General features: G+C 43.6%; 1 pseudogene; it reads right to left on the reverse strand.

Annotated features, from left to right (window-relative positions):
• Positions 1–4,449: 4,449 nt before the first annotated feature.
• On the reverse strand, positions 4,450–5,403 carry LOC128104598 (40S ribosomal protein SA-like; annotated as a pseudogene).
• Positions 5,404–6,000: the final 597 nt, after the last annotated feature.

Here is a 6,000-nt window from a genome sequence, read left to right on the forward strand (position 1 = left end):
GCCAAGGCTATAGATGAGACTCAGTGGTAGAGCACTTGCCTGGTACAGGTGGCCCTGGGGTCACCCTTTCCTCTCTGTAGCCCTGGAAAGATTGCCTCCTCTGTTCCTACCTGGCATTTTATACACGATTATTTAGACATACTCTATATTTTTCTCAATCAACCTCAATTGACATACCAAATAGTATTATCCTTTAAAATAATTTAATATTGTCTCATTAGTTATTTTATAGCTATTGTGCCTATTCTTCTATTTTTGAAGTTTGTACTGGCTAGGCAAGAAATTTACCACTGAGCTATGTCCCCAGCCACTAGCTTCTTGAAATGCTTATGTAGTCTCCTTCTGCTAATAAGCATTCGAAATTACCATTTTCCCTCCAGATACAGCTTTCCCTATACTCCACAAGCAAATTTTGAATGTAAAATTTAAATTTTCAGTGAGTTCAAATTTTTCTATATTTGTTTAAGACATTATTCTAGTGTGCTATCTGTTGCTGTGATAAATCTCTGATGAAAATTAACCTGAGAAGGAAAAAGTTTATTTCATTTTACACTTCCAGGTCACAGTCCACCATCAGAGGGAACCAAGGCAGGAACCTGAAGTCAGGAACTGTAGCAGGTCTTTCTTTGGACCACTAGCTCCCGAATAATGACACAGAGATTCTTATTAAGTATGAAAGCTTGGCCTTAACTTAGGCTTGATCCTAACTAGCTCTTAAAACTTAAATGAATCCATTTATGTTAATCTGCATTCTGCCACGTGGCTCATTACCTCTCCTCAGTATCCAATTCTGCATATTTGACTTTCTCCTCATCTAACTGATGAATCCCTCCCACCTCAGATTCTTTCTGGAGTTCCTATCTCTGCCTGGAAGTCCTTCCTATCTTCTCCCACCTAGCTATTGGCCATTCAGTGTCGTGGAATGTTAGTTGAAGATGTGTTACATTTGTTTATGCTGTGGTACGTTTGTTTAATGATGCAAAGATGTATTGCATTCTTTTATGTTGCATTTGTTTAACTCTGTGAAGCTGTGTTACTTTGCCTGCCTAAAAAACCTGATTGGTCTAATAAAGAACTGAATGGCCGATAGCTAGGCAGGAGAGGGATTGGATGGGGCTGCCAGGCACAGAGAATAAACAGAAGAGAAAAAGAGAAGAGGGAGGAGCAAGAACATCAGAAAAGAAGGATAGAGGACACCAGGGGCCACCCAGCTACACAGCAAGTCACGGAGTAAGAAGTGAAGAAAAGATATACAGAGATAGAGATAAAAAGCCCAGAGGCAAAAGGTAGATGAGATAATCTAAGAAAAGCTGGCTAGAAATAAGCCAAGCTAAGGCTGGGCATTCATAAAAAAGAGTAAGTCTCCTTGTGATTATCTGGGAGCTGGGTGGTAGGCTTCCCAAAGAGTTAAAAAAAAAAAAGACCAACTACAGTTCAGCTCTTAATTAAACCAATCATAAGGTGCCTTAGGCAGGCAAGGAAGGACAGAAACACATCTTCACACAGTGTGATCAAATACCCCCAACAAAGAACGGAAGCAGAGACCATGGAGAAATGTTGCTTACTACTTGGTCCCCGTGGCTTACTCAGCTTTCTTTCTTTGTTTTACTTTTTTAACAAATCCTTTAATTTTATCCTATTTTCCCTAATAACACTTAATAAAATTGGATGAAAGCCTTAAATTAAAACTGCATGTGCCTGTGGTGACTTTCAAAGATTTATTTTATTTTAATGGGTTTAGTTGAAATATAATTGTATTAAATTTTCCCTGTCTTTCTTCCCTCCAGTCCCTCCCAGCTACCCTTACTCAAACCCCTCCCATAGCTACAATATCAAATCCTTCTATTTTCTTTTTCCTTGATTACAATTGTTACACATATGTGTGTTCATATGTGTATTCACAAATACATATAAATACAACCTGCTGGGTCCATTTTTGTTGTTTGTGTGGAAATGGTTTCAAGTATGACCACACTGCATCTGACAACCAATGAATGGACTCATTTTCCTTTTCCCAGCAGTCATCAGTTAACTAGAGTTCTTTGTCAAAGGGCCCCCATGACAGTTTCCCCTTGCACATTAACATGTTCACTGATAGTGCCACTGTTCTGGTCTTAGTTCTGTAGCTATTTCTACCGACATTCATAGCAGACTTCCTGGCATTCTGGCTCTTATCATCTTTTTGCCCCTTTTCATGATCTTCCCTTGGCAGTGTTCTCTGAGCCATAGATGCCGGAGCTGTGATGTCGATGTGTGCACTGGGGCTGGGCTGCCCACGACCTGTTGATCTCTACATTGTGTCCAGTTGTGGTTTTCTGTGATGGTCACCATTTGCTGTAAAGAGAAGCTTCTATGGGGGCGGGGGGAGTTAGCTCGTTCAGGAAAGGTGGCTCTCACAAGAGCTCAACCCACTTTTTTCTACAGTGCAGATCCATCTACACAGATCCAGTACCATCACAGTGGACTGAGCCCTTCTCCATCAATGAGCAACTAAGAAAACGCCCCACTTACCAGTCAGATGGAGGTAGTTCCTCGAGATTCTGTCTTCCCAGGTGTCAAGTTGACAACTGAAGCTAACTGTAACAGACATCTTAGTTTATGTGTAACATTGAAATATATCTCTTAACTTTTAGATATGTAAGGGGATAGGTGTTCTATCTTTATAATACACAGATAATAATTCACTCCACTTCAATAATTACCAAGTCATGGAAGGCAAATATCAGGACAGGAACTTCACCATTTTAAGTCTCCTCTGCAGCCCGTATAGAGCACTCAGGGATTTTTATGATATAACTACGAACCATCAAAAGGTGTTAGAGCTACACATGTGATGTAGTTTAAGAAAACCTTGCAGAAGTATCAAGCTGCTGTTTTCTTTCCTCTCTGGGATGATCTCACCCTGGACCTGGTGCTGAGGAAGGGATAGACATGGGGTATGAAAACAAAGAATGCTTCTGAACAATGGGTGGTGGCTTAGACTGGAGGGAATAACTAAAGCTGACAAGAAATCACTCTGTCCTCAAGTGCCAGAGGATGGCCCAGTGTGAATCACACACTAATCTCTTAAGTTCCCTTCTAAGGCTTTTGCAGTATCATTCAGATATATTCTGGATATCTGCCATCCTAGATCAGCCGAGGACCCAAGTGATGGTCTATCCTTGAACTCAGTTCTCAGAATCATTGCTTGTAAATGGATATTTCCTGTCCTGTCCACCTGTTCCCAAATACCTGACAGCTGCTTCCCACTTCAATAATTACTAACAGTGACATGGAGGACCTGTGTTCCCCAGAGTCTGGGATGCCTCCCTGGCTAGTGTTGTCACTACTGCTATTGATTTCCCACTTGGTATTGGGGAGAATAGAACAGATGTGTGAAGCTCCCCCAACTCTCTCTGACAGGGGCTCCTCTTCCAGCTCCTCAGACCAGAAGGGAGACCTGCCCTTGGAGCTCATTGCTTCTACATTCAGGGGCTCCTCCAGGACCCAGCTCCTCTGAGAACAGGACACAGGGGGAGACAAGGAACTCACCACTGTCCACTCCTGCTTCAAGCCAGACTCTTCCCTCGCCTGATATCATTGGCCTTCTACTCCTCAGACGATCACTCCACATGCTATTCAGTTACATTCAGTAGGAAACATAATGAAGTAGGATTCTCCATCTTAATTGAAATTGCAAGTGGTTTGAATATTTTTCTTTTTTTTTGAGACAGATTCACCCTGAAGTCCAGGCAGGCCTCAAATCCATGTTCCTTCTGCTTCTTCCTTGCAAGTAGCTGGGATTTCAGACATGTACCAGTGTTTTCTACTGTATATTTCTAAGTTTTATAGAAATTGAAGCAGACCCTCATTAATGTATTAATTGTATTAATGCAGATATAATGTATAAACCTATGTTAACTACCACATCCATTTCTCCATGGGTAAATATTTACTTTGTTCCTGAGTTTTACTGTCACAGGCTGTAACCCATGTCCCTCAGCCTGCTTCTGCATGTTTATGAGAGCATCTCCAGGGCATGTACCTAGGATTGTCACCACTGAGTTAAAAAGAGGCATCCTCAGCTTTGCAAAGTCAGTTTCTAAAGTAATTGTCAATTAACACTTATGCTAGAAATACTGCAACAGTCTCCACTCCTTTCTCACATCCCAGCAAACAGTGTTACTGCATGAATTGTTACATAGATTCTACTCTGATGGGCGTAAGATGGTATCTCTATTTCAAGTTTCACTTTTCTTTCAATATGTTTCTGGCTGCACAAAATGCCCATCCATATGCTGTTATAGAAATACAGAAAAGACCATGAAGAATAGTGAATTAGATTGTTTTAAAAGTTCAGTACACCCCAACCAAAGTCAGGTATTACCTCAAAGGATAAGGTAGTGAACCACGTGCGGTGGTCAAAAGGTGACGGCCTTGCTGCAGCTATTTAATGGAGTCACACTTTCTTCAGCTTTTAGGAACTTTATTTTCCTTCCACTTCTCCCCACTTTGCTCAGGCATCTGCAGAGCAGGGCAGGACCACTCAGTGGTGGCTCCAACCCATGTGGTGGCCTGCACCGTGGGAGCTGCTGACCAGTCCTCAGTGGCTGGCTGGAGACTCCAGTCTTTGGTAGAGAACTGAACACAGAGGGCACCGCCACACCTGCAGACAAGTCTGCCCCTCTGGCTGAGCAGCAGTGATGTCAGGAGCTGGCGCAGTCCATTTGCCCTGAAATTCCTCCTTGGTCAGTCACAGCCTTCTCAGCGGCAGCCTGCTGCTCCTTCTCAGTCTCCTCTGGGTCTCTGTAGAAGTAAAGATCAGGCATAACCTCCCACGGGTGCTCATGGGAGACAGTGCCACGCATGTGGAGTACTTCCTGGGCCAGCATCCACCACATCAGATACACCGAGTGAGCTTCCTTGTTGTTGGGATGGCAATGTCCACATAGTACAGAGTAGAGTCTGTGGTACACAGAGCAATGGCAGGCAGTTGACATAAGATGCCTTTGTGAGGGGCTGGTGGTCAGCCCTGGGTCAGTGGTCAGTCACCACTAGAAGCTGCGGCTCCCTGAAGGCTGTTGGATCTGGTTGGTGAGGGTCCCAGGGGTGAAGCGGCCAACAACTGGAGTGGCTCCAGTGGAGGCAGCAAACTTCAGCACAGCTCACCGCCCGGTGTTCCTGGAGGAGGTGACGCTGACATCAGCAGGGTTCTCAATGGGGACAATAGCCTGAGCTGCAAGTAACAGCTTCTCCCAGGTCTGCTTCAGATCTATGATGTAGATACCATCACTTTCCTTTTGTAGATGCACTGCTTCATCCGAAATTCAAGGTTTTGGTGCTACCTAAGTGGGTCCCTGTGACAAGGAATTTGAGGACATCATCCTCCTTCATCTGCAGGACATTGAGAGCTCTGGACGTCATGTTTCTCTTTAAGTTACAATAGAAATAAAGAACAATGACCTATGGACCCATCCCTGGGCAGCTCGCAAAGTATATTCACACATTTCTTTTTTTTTTTTTTGGAGCTGAGGATCAAACCCAGGGCCTTGTGCTTGCTAGGCAAGCGCTCTACCACTGAGCTAAATCCCCAACTCCCACACATTTCTTTTATCTAGACACTAACTTTAAAATAAATTATAATCTTCTTGTTGATGTGGTCCATTTTATTTTATCCCCCCCCCCCCCCCGTGTGTGTGTATGTGCGCACACGCGCGTGTTATGTATGTGTGCATATATGTGCTGGCAACAGCGTAAAGGTCAGAGTTTGATATTGGGAATTACTCCCCATCACCCTTCTACCATGTTTTTTGAAGTAGAGTCTCTCACTGAACCTGGAACTTTCTGCTTCTGGCTAGAGTGGCTGTCCACTGAGCCCCAGAGTTCCACCTGTCTCTACCTAACACTGAGGTCATAAGTTCATGATGGCATGCTTGGCTTTCTAGAAAAGATCTGAATGTCAAACTTAGATCTCCATTCTTGCAGGGCAGACATTTTACCCACTGAGCCACCTCCCTACAC

This window comes from Peromyscus californicus, unplaced genomic scaffold, assembly GCF_007827085.1.
Source record: "Peromyscus californicus insignis strain IS unplaced genomic scaffold, ASM782708v3 Scaffold_8__1_contigs__length_139910024, whole genome shotgun sequence".
NCBI classification, from domain to species: Eukaryota; Metazoa; Chordata; class Mammalia; order Rodentia; family Cricetidae; genus Peromyscus; species Peromyscus californicus.